Genomic DNA, 15,432 nt, shown 5'->3' on the forward strand with positions numbered 1-15,432 from the left:
TACATGTTTCAGTGATAGGAAGAATTTGAATAGTGAGGCTTCGTGCAAGATATGTCAAGAGAGTTTTAGCACAACTATTACCGGTAACTATTAGATTATTGCATATGAGTTGTTTTTACTCCATTATGTTATCTTTCTTAATGCAGAGAGATATCGGACTGGTACTTAGTTAATGAGTTAGGAATTTAAGATTTCTCTTTAGCTTTACATGCTTTGTTGATTGACCACTTGTTAACCTTTTTACGCTACATGACACATGTACAGGGTCATGTAGGATATAAATTTATATTGTGTTTTCAGTTTGCACAAATGTATTGTTAAGCCTACTCCAGGATTAGTAAATCGTTTTATCTTCAGAAGTAAGCTGGTTATTGGAATATTTGTATTATTATGGTTACTAGAGTTGTTATCTTTTTAATTGGAGATGATACATTGATATTATTGAAACCTTTATCTTACTTCTGATTTACAGGATTCACCAATTCGTGTACCAGCAGAATAGTTTCTTGCATTAAGGGCATTTGATGCCCCACCAATTGTAATAGCTCTAGCTGCAATTGTAATAGTATCTTTTTGGCACATCGAAGAACTTGTAATGAATTTAGTAGTTAGTATGATATCGGGGTTGTTGGATGTATTTTGTGGATGGAACTTGTAATTGGGTTGTTGGATGATGTTTTGGATGGCTAGTAGAAATTGTTGAATGGTGATTAGGATAATTTTCATGGGCTTTTGTAATTATGAAATATTATCTTGCAAAAATTTTAATTAAAGCGTTGCATTTGATATTTGGGTGTTGCATTATAAAGTAATAGTAATGTTCTTACCGGATATTGTGGTGTTGCATTAGCTATATAAGCGTTTCTTTTAATTATGTTCTACTATCCTAAAAGTTGATAAAAAGCGTTGCATTACATACCAATGACGTGGCATGCGGATCGCTGCTGACGTGGCATATGGGTCCACTACTTACGTGACATTTTTAGTGGAGCCCACGTGTCACGTGCTGACGTGGCATCCACGTGTCACGTGCTGACATGACCTTAATGTGGGCCCCATACATGGAGTCTTACATCCAGCTTATGTCAGAGCCAACATTTTTTGGTGTTGCATTTGATGTATATACTGTTGCATTGCATCTATTAGGCAATGCTTATTGGTGTTGTTGTAAACCCCCAAAAAGCGTTGTATTAGGCCTCTAATGCAACGGCCGCAGATGTAACGCCCCTTGGTGTTGCATTATTGAAAATGCAACGCTTTTTTGACATAAGACAACAACATAAGAGCATAGTATTTGAGCACTTATGGCGTAGTGTTCTTTTATGGTTCACCCAGAGGCCTAGAAGAAGTGGCGTTCTGGGGTTTAATTTTATTTTTTTTCCTTTTCCTCCCCCTCCGTTTATGGCTTGTGCGTTTTAATTTGAGTTTAAAAATTATGGCGAAGGACATCTTTTGACCTCTTATATTAAATTAAGTATAAATTATTTTGGTCTAATTATTTTTTTGTTGGATAGTGATATAAACCTATTTTTAGTACGTATTTTTTGTTTTAATTAAAAAATAGTATATATATGACTTTCGTAATTCAAAAAGGGTACCTTGCGAGTCGATAGTGAATTTTTTTTATGAAGACACAATTTCACAGGTTTTTCAAAAGTAGTTGCAAATTTGTTTTTTGTAAAAACTTCTTTCCATGTAGTTGTTTTTTGAACATTTATGACTACTAGAAAATGGTAGTATAAATTCATGATAAACGAAGAAAGAACTAATACAAAACAATTTTCTAATTGTGCTAAACAGCACGGCTTGTATAAAACAACTACAATAATCTAGATTCTCATTAAGGATAATCTATATCAACAAGAAATTAAATGAATTGATTATTTAAGCGAATTTTTTTTATGAAGACACAATTTCACGGGTTTTTCAAAAGTAGTTGCAATTTTTTTTTGTAAGAACTTCTTTCCATGTAGTAGTTTTTTAAAAAATTATGACTACTAAAAAATGGCAGTATAAATTCATGATAAACGAAGAAAGAACTAATACAAAACAATTTTCTAATAGTGCTAAACAACACGGCTTGTACAAAACAACTACAATAATCTAAAATCTCATTAAGGATAATCTAAATCAACAAGAAATTAAATGAATTGATTATTTAACAGAATACAATGTTCTTAACTTTTACAAAAAGTAACAAAATAAAATCGATTTGTCAACTTTTAAAAGTCCGAATCTTCTCACAAATATTAAAAGTTAAAAATAAGTACTATGTGTACTTAAAGGAAATGAACATTTCATAAAATCACATGAGTAGTCACATGCAATTTTTTAAAATGATTTGACAACTCAACTTTTGTTCTCAAATCAACGACAAAAATGAATACTTTCATCTTAAAATTTATTGGCCCAATAACATCAAATATTTCCACATTCCTAACTGCACAACTTAATATAACATTTTAATAATGTAAAATTATGCCTATATAGCTGCAAAACTATAAGTCATCAACTAAAGTTCCCCTTTTCTAGTATTACATTTTCTAAATTTTGAGATTGCTACTCTCAGGTTATGGACAAGGGCAAGGGACACGCAAGTTCTGATATTCGTGATTACGGGGAAGTTAATTGGTATAAATGGACCGAATCTCAGGCACCGACTGAAGCTTAACGAGCAGAAATCTATCTGGTCAAACAATTTGTTAGAAGAATGCGAGGTATACGGACCACACAATGGTATGCTGATAAGTGGCATTTTATACTACTTAGAGCATCTTAAAATGGCTTAAATTGGTGTCTTGAAATCAAGTATTTTGTGTATTTGATGCGTTTTTCTAGTGTTTATGCATTTCAGGGTTTTAGTTGCATTTCGGGGGAGGAATCATCAAGAATAAGCCTTGGCATGTGTTCACCATTGCGAGAGGAATGAAACGGGCAGATTACGGCGAAGAAACGGAGCGAAATCAGAATTTTTCTAGTAGAGGTCTGAGCGCCCGCTCAGCATTGCTGAGCGGCCGCGCAGGGTCGGGAAAAAAGACAAATTATTTTAGGACTTCTATTTCTGTTTGGTTTCCACTTCTATGTAATCTGAGTTTTATGGGACTATTATATAAGTAGATTTGAGATGTTTTCACAAGGGTGGATTGAAGAAGATTGTGTTTTTACGCAAGGAGCGAAGGAGGTAAGGAAGAAGATCGATTGAGCACACCGCAACGAAGAGGAAGCATCTATTCTTGTGATTCTTGTTTCGTTGTAACGTTGGATGTTAGTTTTCTTGCTTTGAACTTATTTACTCTTATGACGTACTCTGTTTTAATATAATTAGTTTAGTTATTATTTTCTTGTGTTTGTTTATCATGATTTCATATGAACCCATGATGACGATAAGTGCTATTATGGGCTAATCGTGATCATGGGGTTGCAATGGATTTATTATGGAATTCTTTAGTTAATTGTTTAATACTTTAGTGTGTGATGATTGCATGATATCTAGTATTAGTTGTGTGTATTCGTCTTATGTGCGTCGCGAACATATAAGATAGGGTGTTAATCTCTTGTGAAGCGACGGTGGATCTTGAGATTTAGAACTTGCCATGCTAGCATAGGTTCATGTACATTGTGCATGATTAGTGGGTAACTCTAACAGTTTTATTTGCCCTATGTAATCAAAAGGAATAACTTGTGCTTAAATCGTTGTGTTGTCAATTTCTGTAGACATATGGGAACTCAACATAATTGATGACTATTCAACTTCTATCTTAATTGTGGATGCTTGGTAGAATGGTATTAGTAAAATGAAAGTTGGCTTTTATCAGTTTCGTGTTATTCGATTAATATCATCACTGTCACATGCTAAAGGTCATAACAATGGCTATAGAAGGAAGTAATAATGAAGTTGTGATCTCATGAGTGTTTTATTATTGATAAATTGAAGTGTTAGTTAAGTGATTAATTAAGTAGTTAATTATAGTTAATATTTAATCAACAATTTTAAGTGTTAGTATCTTAACATTGAGAAGTAATCATACATTGGTGAGTGAGTTAATTAGACAATAATTTAGTCTGAGTCTCGAAGGGAACGAACTAGAAAGTATTCTATATTACTTGCGAACGCGTATACTTGCATGAATATTAGTGCGTGTTTTCGCCCTAACAAGTTTTTGGCGCCGCTGCCGGGGACTCGGCGTATTTGTTTAATTTATGTACTTACAATCATTGGTCATTAGGACTCAGTGATTAGGACGTAGTAGTTACTTATTTTTTCCGGTTGTGTTTCAGGTACTTTAGCAAGCGTTTATGCAAACCCGTTCTCGTGCTCGCAAGAGGACTTTAGATACAGCTGAGGAGACAGACGAAGTTCTTGATATTCCGGAGAAGTTAGATTTTGAGGATTCGGATTCAGGAACTGAGCAGAAAGAACCAGTAAACATGGGAGATCGTATTGTTCAAGCTGATCCAGCTCTTATGGATTTTTCTCGGCCTAAAATTGATGACATTCAGTCAAGCATCCTTCATCCGGCTATTCAAGCTAACACCTTTGAAATCAAGCCGGGCACTATTCAGATGGTGCAGAATTCTGTTTCTTTTGGAGGAACGGCAACTGAAGACCCCAACATGCACATAAGGAATTTTGTCGAGATCTGCAGCACTTTTAAGTATAATGGCGTGACTGATGAGGCTATCAAGTTGAGGCTTTTCCCATTCTCACTGAGGGACAAGGCTAAAGACTGGTTACATTCTGAACCAGCTGGGTCCATCACTACGTGGCAAGATCTTACGCAAAAGTTTCTGGTGAAGTTTTATCCGATGGCAAAGACTGCTACTATGAGGAGTGCTCTTACTCAGTTTGCGCAGCAACCTACAGAATCTATGTGCGAGGCTTGGGAACGCTACAAGGAAATGTTGAGAAAATGTCCACATCATGGAATGCCGGATTGGATGGTGATCACTGGTTTCTATAATGGTTTGGGGGCCCAATCTCGGCCCATGCTCGATGCAGCAGCTGGAGGCGCCTTATGGGCTAAAAGCTATACTGAGGCGTATAATCTTATAGAGACGATGGCTGCAAATGAGCATCAAAACCCAACTCAGAGGATGACGTCAGGCAAGGTAGCAGGTATTCTGGAAGTTGATGCAGCCACCGCTATTGCAGCCCAGCTCCAAGCGCTATCAATGAAGGTTGATTCTCTGGCTACGTATGGAGTTAATCAGATAGCTATCGTTTGTGAGCTTTGTGCAGGTTCTCATGCTACAGATCAGTGTTCTCTTGTCAACGAATCTGTTCAGTATGTGAATAATTATCAGCGACAACAGCAACCTGTGCCAGCGACCTATCATCCTAACAACAGAAATCATCCAAATTTCAGCTGGGGGAATAATCAGAATGTTATTCAGCCACCATATCAGCAAGGAGTGAGTAAACAGTTTAACCCACCTGGATTCCAGCAACCACAGCAGTATGCTACAAGGCAATCATATCCTCAACAGGGAAGTGCAGCTGCACCTACTAGTGCTGATTTTGAGGAACTTAAGCTGTTGTGCAAGAATCAGGCGGTTTCTATCAAGACCTTGGAAAATCAAATCGGTCAATTAGCCAATGCAGTGCTCAATCATCAACCTGGCACTCTTCCTAGTGACACAGAAGTACCAGGTAGGAAGGAAGCTAAAGAGCAAGTCAAGGCTATTACCTTAAGGTCTGGAAAAGTAGCTGATGCTGAAAAGGCAAAAGAAGTAGAAGCTGAAATTAGAGGTGAAAAATCTAAGCAAAAGGAAAAAGCGGCGGAACCAAGGAAGACTACTGTTAAACACACTCTGCCTGAGGCTAATACAGGGGAGAAACAGCTCTATCCTCCACCACCTTTTCCTAAGAGATTGCAGTAACAAAAGCTGGATAGACAGTTCGGAAAGTTTCTGGAGGTGTTCAAGAAACTTCACATCAATATACCTTTCGCTGAGGCTCTGGAACAAATGCCCAGTTATGCGAAGTTTATGAAGACTATTCTTTCAAGGAAGGTGAAACTGGATGACCTTGAAACTGTTGCTCTCACGGAAGAATGCAGCGCTGTTCTGCAGCAAAAGTTACCACCAAAACTGAAAGATCCAGGAAGCTTACCATTCCTTGCACCATTGGCAATCTGACTTTTGACAAGTGCCTTTGTGATTTGGGAGCAAACATTAATCTGATGCCATTGTCGATCTTTAAAAAGCTGGATCTGCCTGATCCAAAACCCACATACATGTCGCTACAATTGGCTGACCGTTCCATTACTTACCCAAGGGGCATAGTTGAGGATGTGCTCGTCAAGGTGGATAAGCTCTTTTTTCCAGCAGATTTTGTTATTCTGGATTTTGAGGAAGATAAGAAGATTCCCATAATCTTGGGAAGGCCTTTCTTGGCTACTGGCCGTACCTTGATAGATGTGCAAAAAGGGGAACTTACTATGCGGGTCCAAGATCAGGATGTGACCTTCAACGTATTCAAGGCAATGAAATTCCCTATAGAAGATGAGGAGTGCTTAAAATTGGATATGATTGATTCTGCGGTTACTTCGGAACTCGATCACATGCTAATGTCTGATGCATTGAAAAAGGCCTTAGTGGGGGATTTTGACAGCGATGATGAAGATAGCAACGAGCAATTACAATATCTGAACGCTTCTCCCTGGAAGCGAAAGCTGGCCATACCATTTGAATCTCTTGGTACTTCTGACCTTAAGAACGCTGAAGGGAAGCTCAAACCATCAATAGAGGAAGCACCTACCTTGGAGCTCAAGCCATTACCTGAGCACTTGAGGTATGCTTTTTTAGGTGATTCATCTACGTTACCTGTTATTATTTCATCTGACCTTTCAGGTAGTGAGGAAGACAAGCTCTTAAGAATTTTGAGAGAATTCAAATCGGCTATAGGATGGACCATAGCAGACATCAAGGGGATAAGTCCTTCATATTGTATGCATAAAATTCTGCTAGAGGAAGGTAGTAAGCCAACTGTGGAACAGCAGCGAAGACTGAATCCCATCATGAAGGAGGTGGTGAAGAAAGAAATTCTAAAATGGCTAGATGCAGGCATCATTTATCCTATTTCTGACAGCTCGTGGGTGAGCCCCGTACAATGTGTACCTAAGAAGGGAGGTATCACTCTGGTCGCAAATGAAAAGAATGAGCTCATCCCTACTCGAACAGTTACAGGATGGAGAGTATGCATGGATTATAGAAAATTGAACAAAGCCACAAGGAAGGATCACTTCCCTCTTCCATTTATTGATCAGATGCTTGACAGATTGGCAGGACATGAGTATTTTTGTCTTCTGGATGGTTATTCTGGGTATAATCAGATTTGTATTGCACCAGAGGATCAGGAAAAGACTACCTTCACTTGTCCATTTGGCACGTTTGCTTTTCGCAGAGTTTCGTTTGGGTTATGTGGCGCACCGGCCACCTTTCAGAGATGTATGATGGCTATATTCTCTGACATGATTGGAAATAACGTCGAAGTGTTCATGGATGACTTCTCCGTCTTTGGACACTCATATGATGAATGTTTGAATAATCTGCGCGCCGTACTCAAAAGATGCGTGAAAACTAATTTGGTGCTCAATTGGGAGAAATGTCATTTTATGGTGCGTGAAGGCATTATCCTTGGGCATAAGGTCTCTAGCAAGGGTCTGGAGGTGGACAAGGCCAAGGTGGGAGTCATTGAAAATCTTCCCCCACCTAATTCTGTGAAAGGAATCCATAGTTTTCTTGGTCATGCGGGTTTTTATCGGCGATTCATCAAGGACTTTTCAAAGATATCTAAGCCGTTGTGCAATTTGCTTGAGAAAGATGTGCCTTTCAAATTTGATGATGAATGTTTGGCAGCATTCGAGACTCTCAAGAAGAGTTTGATCACTGCACCAGTTATTACAGCACCAGATTGGACAGAACCGTTTGAGATGATGTGTGATGCAAGTGATTATGCGGTTGGCGCAGTTCTGGGACAGCGCAAGAAAAATCTCTTCCATGTGGTCTACTATGCGAGTAAGACTTTAAATGGTGCCCAATTGAACTACACCACTACTGAGAAGGAGCTTTTGGCTATAATCTTTGGTTTTGAGAAATTTCGATCTTATCTGCTTGGTACGAAAGTAACAGTATTCACTGATCATGCAGCTATTCGCTATCTGGTTTCCAAGAAGGATTCGAAGCCGAGACTCATTCGTTGGGTGCTTTTACTTCAGGAATTTGAGTTAGAGATCAAAGATAGAAAAGGTACTGAGAATCAAGTAGCTGACCATCTCTCTAGGTTGGAGAATCCCGATTCTACTTCACAAGATAGGACGTTAATCAATGAATCTTTTTCGGATGAGCAGTTGTTTGCAATTCAGGAGGAAGAACCATGGTTTGCAGATATTGTAAACTATCTCGTCAGCAATATAATGCCTCCAAATTTGACATCCGCTCAAAAGAAGAAGTTTCTGCATGAGGTGAAGTGGTATATATGGGATGAACCATATTTGTTTAGATAGGGAGCTGACCAGATCATCAGGAGATGTATCCCGTTCTGTGAGACGGAGGGGATATTATGAGACTGCCATTCCACGGTTTGTGGTGGACACTATGGTGGTGAGAAGACGGCAGCTCGTATTCTGCAAGCAGGTTTTTTCTGGCCTACTTTGTTCAAGGATGCTCATCAGTTTGTTTTAAGGTGTGATCGTTGCCAAAGAGTGGGAAATTTGTCAAGGAAGGATGAGATGCCATTAAATATGATGCTTGAAGTCGAGGTCTTTGATGTGTGGGGAATCGATTTCATGGGGCCTTTTATCTCGTCTTGCAATAATCAGTACATCTTGCTGGCAGTCGATTATGTCTCAAAATGGGTCGAAGTTAAAGCTTTACCGACAAATGATGCAAAGGCAGTGCTAAATTTTCTTCATAAGCAAATTTTCACAAGGTTTGGAACACCTCGGGTAATCATAAGTGATGAAGGATCGCATTTTTGCAACCGTAAGTTCACTTCTATGATGCAGCATTATAGTGTGAATCATCGAGTAGCTACTGCCTATCATCCGCAAACAAATGGTCAAGCGGAAGTGTCTAACAGAGAGATAAAGCGCATTCTAGAGAAGGTTGTTTGTCCGTCAAGGAAGGATTGGTCTTTAAAGCTCGATGAAGCTGTTTGGGCTTACAGAACAGCATACAAAACTCCACTTGGGATGTCACCATTTCAGTTGGTGTATGGTAAGGGATGTCATCTACCTGCGGAGCTTGAGCATAAGGCCTACTGGGCATTGAAGAAGTTGAACCTGGATTTAGATGCAGCTGGTAAGAAAAGAATGCTTCAGCTTAATGAACTTGATGAATTTCGACTTCAAGCGTACGAAAATAACAAAATGTATAAGGAAAAGGTGAAGAGGTGGCACGATAGGAAGCTACATCCAAAGTTATTTGTGCCAGGGCAACAAGTTCTCTTATTCAACTCTCGGCTCCGACTTTTTCCTGGGAAGTTGAAATCAAGGTGGTCTGGACCTTTTATTGTCAAAACTGTGTTTCCACATGGAGCGGTGGAAATTTTTGAGAATGATCCAGACCAAGCATTCAAGGTTAACGGTCAGCGGTTGAAGCACTACTATGGGGACATGGCAAACCGAGAAGTGGTTAGTGCCATTTTGTTGACTACTTGAGAAGGGTACGAAACGTCAAGCTAATGACGAAAAAGAAGCGCTGCGTGGGAGGCAACCCATGAATTGTTGTTACAGGAACCCTTAGAAGTTAATAACCTATCCAAAAACACAAAAAAATCAGAAAATAGGGGTTGAAAAAAAAATTCCAGTGACCCCCTGAGCGCCCGCTCAGCTTTGCTGAGCGACCGCGCAGCAAGCTGAGCGACCGCGCAGCAAGCTGAGCGCCCGCTCAGTTTTGCTGAGCGACCGCTCAGGGGTCGAGTACCAGAAATTTTTTTAACAGTTCAGAAAAAAAAAACACAAAAACAGTTTTAGCCCATAAACCCACGATTTGTTCCCACTACACCATCATTTTACTCCTTAATTCCCAAACCCTAATCTAATCCACACCCTATATATACATACACCTATCCTACATATCTCCCACAAAACTTCCTACACTTAAACCCTCTCACAAACATCAAAAATCAGTTCTTACACACTTTTATTCACGAATCAATGGCACCCAAGAGAGCACGCACTATTGACAGCAGCATCACAGTTCCTACTGCTGATTCATCGAGGGGTACTGCTGCAAGGCCTCGGTTAACTGACAGAGCTGCGAAGGAGGAGTACACTAGGCTGTTGGGGAAGCCGATTCTGAAGGAGAGGGGGTTTTACCATCGGGGAGGGATGGTGAGTTGCTGCCCATGATTGCAGAGAAAGGGTGGATAGCTTTTTGTGAGTCACCCGAAGCAGTACCGATGAGCGTTGTTCGCGAGTTCTACGCGAACGCGAAGGCCGAAAAGAATGGGTTTTCTGTGGTCCGTGGGCTGACGGTTGATTATCATCCTGCGGCGATTCGCCGTGTGATTGGACAGCGAGAGAGGAAGCCCGAGGAGGAGAACTGGAATGAAAAGACTGCTGAGGATTTTGACTTGGATTTGATTTGTGCGACTCTCTGTCGACCGGGCACAGTTTGGACCTGCAGGACCGGCACTAATGAGTATCGTCACTTTCCGGCGATCGCCATGAACAGGTATGCCCGTGCATGGAATGCATTTATTTGTGCTAATATTTTACCTTCTTCACATGCACACGAGGTCACAGTTGAGAGAGCACAGTTGTTGTGGGGAATTCTGAATGAGGAATACTATGTGGACCTTGGTGAGTTTATCTACCAAGGAATTCTGAAGTTTTTGAGGGGAGCAAAGCATATGAACATCCCTTATGCATCTACGGTTACGAAGCTATGCCAAGCAGTGGGAGTGAACTGGCCGGCTCATGAGCAGTTGCAGTTGCCAGCAGCTCCGATTGATTCTGGCACTCTGAATGGGATGCAGGAGTGGACCGGTGGTGAGCCTGAAGAGCATGGGCTGGGTTATCGTCTTCCAGGAGGGCGTCCAGCACGAGGTGCTACTATGGCTAGGCCAGGGCGTGATGAGGCTGGTTCTTCGAGAGCTCAGGAGGGTGCTGGGATGGTTGATGCCCAGTATAGGAGACTTTCACGGCGGATGGATGCCATGTATGAGACGCAGAGCAGGTTTGCTCAAGAGCTCACCCTTGCGTTAGGGACTGCTTTTCGAGGCCTTGGAGCTGATATCCAGTGGCCAGTTTTTGGTGAGGACTCTGCATACCCGCCGCCTGATACTCCACCCACTGAGGGTGATGATGATGATGACTCCGAGTAGGTATACCCTGTGTTCCTTTCTACTACTTTTACTGAGGACAGTGAAGATTTTTAGTTTGGGAGTGGTAGTTAAGGAATATTGTGTGTGTGTCATTTAGTTGCATATTCATGATAGTTTAGTTCATATAGTTGCATAATTTATGCCATATAGTTTTTTATTTTTTGTTTGTTACGAATGTCATGTAGCTCATGCATGTACCATGATCCCTTTTGCAATGATTTATCGACTGAATTGTGATATTGATGCGAGTTTAGTGATAGCATTAAAGTGATATTAAGTTGTGTAGGTTGATATGCATGCTAGAAACAATTGTAAGTCCACTAAGTCTTAGAGAATGCGTAAGGGCTAGATTGTTGTTATGATTTGGTTATTTTCAAGGTCAATCTGCTTATTATGCTTAGAATTCGATTATAGGTTCTTAGTGATAAAGGCATGAAAAAGAAAAAAAATTTGGAGAAAAAAATATGGAAGTTGTTGCTAGTTGTGGCTAGGCGTCAAATGGCTAGTAGCCGGCTCGCATATGGTGCGAGTAGTCTAGGGTTGAGCAAGATGGAGCGAAACGCACTTGCTCAGAAGTTACAAAAAAAAAAGAAGAAAATTTTGCATAATTGATCAAGAGTGGGCTCTTTGGTATTCGAGTTATTAAGTTCTTAGGGGACTTTGTGCCTAGTGACCTAAGGCTTTTAGAGTCTGGGATCCGCTAACCTAACGCTCGTTACATGGATACCATTGTATAAGTCTTTTGTGGACCTCACTCATTGCACGGTCAAATAAGCATTTGAGTTGTAAATAAAAAGCACGATTCCGTAGTAAGCTCCAGAGTTCTTGTAGTGTTGTATATCACTTTGTGCCTAGAATTTTTTTTATTCTTTGTATAATCGTAGGATTGCCTTGAGGATAGTCTAGTCATAGTAATTGGTCTAGTTCCGAAGCATATCTGTTAAGCATTTGCACACACCACCTTTCTGGCTATATGTCTGTTTGCATGAGTTTATTGATCTTTAGTTGTCTAACTGCATTCGTTGAGATGTGACAATTTGGTTGGTTGATTGTAGTAAGGGGGATCGCTGCATTTTCATATAGATTGCATTCATGCATGTTTTTATTTGTTTTTGAGTCTGTGACGCTTGAGGACAAGCATCGATTTAAGTTTGGGGGTGTGATAAGTGGCATTTTATACTACTTAAAGCGTCTTAAAATGGCTTAAATTGGTGTCTGGAAATCAAGTATTTTGTGTATTTGATGCGTTTTTCTAGTGTTTATGCATTTCAGGGTTTTAGTTGCATTTTGGGGGAGGAATCATCAAGAATAAGCCTTGGCATGTGTTCACCATTGCGAGAGGAAAGAAACGGGCAGATTACGGCGAAGAAACGGAGCGAAATCAGAATTTTTCCAGTAGAGGTCTGAGCGCCCGCTCAGCATTGCTGAGCGGCCGCGCAGCAAGCTGAGCGCCCGCTCAGCTATGCTGAGCGGCCGCGCAGAGTCGGGAAAAAAGACAAATTATTTTAGGACTTCTATTTCTGTTTGATTTCCACTTCTATGTAATCTGAGTTTTATGGGACTATTATATAAGTAGATTTGAGACGTTTTCACAAGGTTGGATTGAAGAAGATTGTGTTTTTACGCAAGGAGCGAAGGAGATAAGGAAGAAGACCGATTGAGCATACCGCAACGAAGAGGAAGCATCTATTCTTGTGATTCTTGTTTCGTTGTAACGTTGGATGCTAGTTTTCTTGCTTTGAACTTATTTACTCTTGTGACGTACTCTGTTTTAATATAATTAGTTTAGTTATTATTTTCTTGTGTTTGTTTATCATGATTTCATATGAACCCATGATGACGATAAGTGCTATTATGGGCTAATCGTGATCATGGGGTTGCAACGGATTTATTATGGAATTCTTTAGTTAATTGTTTAATACTTTAGTGTGTGATGATTGCATGATATCTAGTATTGGTTGTGTGTATTCGTCTTATGTGCGTCGCGAACATATAAGATAGGGTGTTAATCTCTTGTGAAGCGACGGTGGATCTTGAGATTTAGAACTTGTCATGCTAGCATAGGTTCATGTACGTTGTGCATGATTAGTGGGTAACTCTAACAGTTTTATTTGCCCTATGTAATCAAAAGGAATAACTTGTGCTTAAATCGCTGTGTTGTCAATTTCTGTAGACATATGGGAACTCAACATAATTGATGACTATTCAACTTCTATCTTAATTGTGGATGCTTGGTAGAATGGTATTAGTATAATGAAAGTTGGCTTTTATCAGTTTCGTGTTATTCGATTAATATCATCAATGTCACATGCTAAAGGTCATAACAATGGCTATAGAAGGAAGTAATAATGAAGTTGTGATCTCATGAGTATTTTATTATTGATAAATTGAAGTGTTAGTTAAGTGATTAATTAAGTAGTTAATTATAGTTAATATTTAATCAACAATTTTAAGTGTTAGTGTCTTAACATTGAGAAGTAATCATACATTGGTGAGTGAGTTAATTAGACAATAATTTAGTCCGAGTCTCTGAGGGAACGAACTAGAAAGTATTCTATATTACTTGCGAACGCGTATACTTGCGTGAATATTAGTGCGTGTTTTCACCCTAACATATGCCATCTGTGATAATGAACAGTTCGTTGGCTAAGGGGAAATACACCTGAAGTTTATGAAATCAACGATCGAGTATGAAGAAAACATTAATAAGAGTTTCAACTCTGTCACATTTCAAAGGAGGAACATGACTATGAGTTAAATCAAATGTCTCGACACTACCACTTCATGCAGCAGCGGGATAAGAAATATGTGAAATGTATTGTCAAACTTGGGGATTTTTCTCAAGGCCACGATGATGATGGTATGGCTACAAGCACATGTCATGGCACTCAGGGCCCCTACGCATGCCCATCGCGTGATACTCGGCCAAGTACGTATGGCTCGACCCACGGATATGAGTAGGGAGGTCATATGCATACATCCCCCCAGATACAAGAGGATGAGGATGCAGATGATGAGATTGCTAACGAGATTGCGGATCCGGAGTTTGATCAGGACGTAGTAAATCTTGCGGATGACTAAAAAATTTGAGAGCTTCATTCATTGTCCAATTTTCAGATGCAATGTATTTCTCTCATTCTATGTTTACTTATTCAATGTTCCCTTGCAATGTACTATGTTCCCCATTTAAATGGAAAATGCACTCGTCATCGCAATTATTTGTCTACAACTTTATAGAAACTTTTCTACTAATTGTGATAATATTCCCAAAATTGATGAAAAAATAATTTTCAAAAGTAGTTGCAATTTTTTTTGGAAAAACTTCTTTCCATGTAGTAGTACTTCTGTAGTACTTTGATTACTTTATTTTTTTTAAAATAAATAAATTGAAAATTTATGAGTTTTAACTACTCAAAAATGGTAGTATAAAATCATGATACCCGAAAATGACAAGTAAATGAGTTAGGTATCCCGTGAATACACAGTATAAGGCACATGCAACCATTTGAAATAATTTTGATAATCGAAAATGATAAGTGCAACAGTGAAAAGCTTCAAGTGGAAGGAGACACGAAAATCAATAATGACAAGTGAAATCATATAAATGAAATAAAGAGTAAAAGGTAACTATTTGATAAAAGTTTTCAGTTTTTGCAGATGAAATTAAATAAAGTTACTTGTATGAATGTCACATGCAGACTGCAACAAAGTGAGTAGTCTTGTCAAATGCAGCAAAAGTTGTAAAAACTGTATAATGTGACAAATAAATTTTATGTGTTTCAAAGCAGTACGAAAATTAAGTAGCACGTGAATGTTACTGGCATGTCTACTTCATTTATGTGGCCTTTCATCTTTGTTAATTATCTAAATAGGATATTATTCGGAAGTTAATGTTGTATACTAATTGAAGAGAAATGAGTTACACTCCTTGTAATATTATTCGAGTTATTGGTCGTAAATGGTTTTGTGATGACAATTTTAGGTATTTAATGGATCCAAATTTACGTTACTCAAGAGGTTCAGTAATCACGATGCATAGGGAGTGGGAATGGCGTGTAGGGTGTTTACAAAGATGTGTAGGCCAATGTCAAGAACATGGA

The 15,432-nt window shown here is 39.2% G+C and overlaps 1 non-coding gene across 1 annotated transcript; it reads right to left on the bottom strand.

The window, feature by feature from the left end:
• Positions 1–4,821: 4,821 nt before the first annotated feature.
• Positions 4,822–4,928, bottom strand: LOC141699598 (small nucleolar RNA R71). The gene has a single exon (XR_012566042.1). It is a non-coding gene; the product is annotated as a small nucleolar RNA R71 (small nucleolar RNA).
• Between the last annotated feature and the right edge of the window lie 10,504 nt (positions 4,929–15,432).

Source organism: Apium graveolens, chromosome 11 (assembly GCF_009905375.1).
Source record: "Apium graveolens cultivar Ventura chromosome 11, ASM990537v1, whole genome shotgun sequence".
Taxonomy (NCBI): domain Eukaryota; kingdom Viridiplantae; phylum Streptophyta; class Magnoliopsida; order Apiales; family Apiaceae; genus Apium; species Apium graveolens.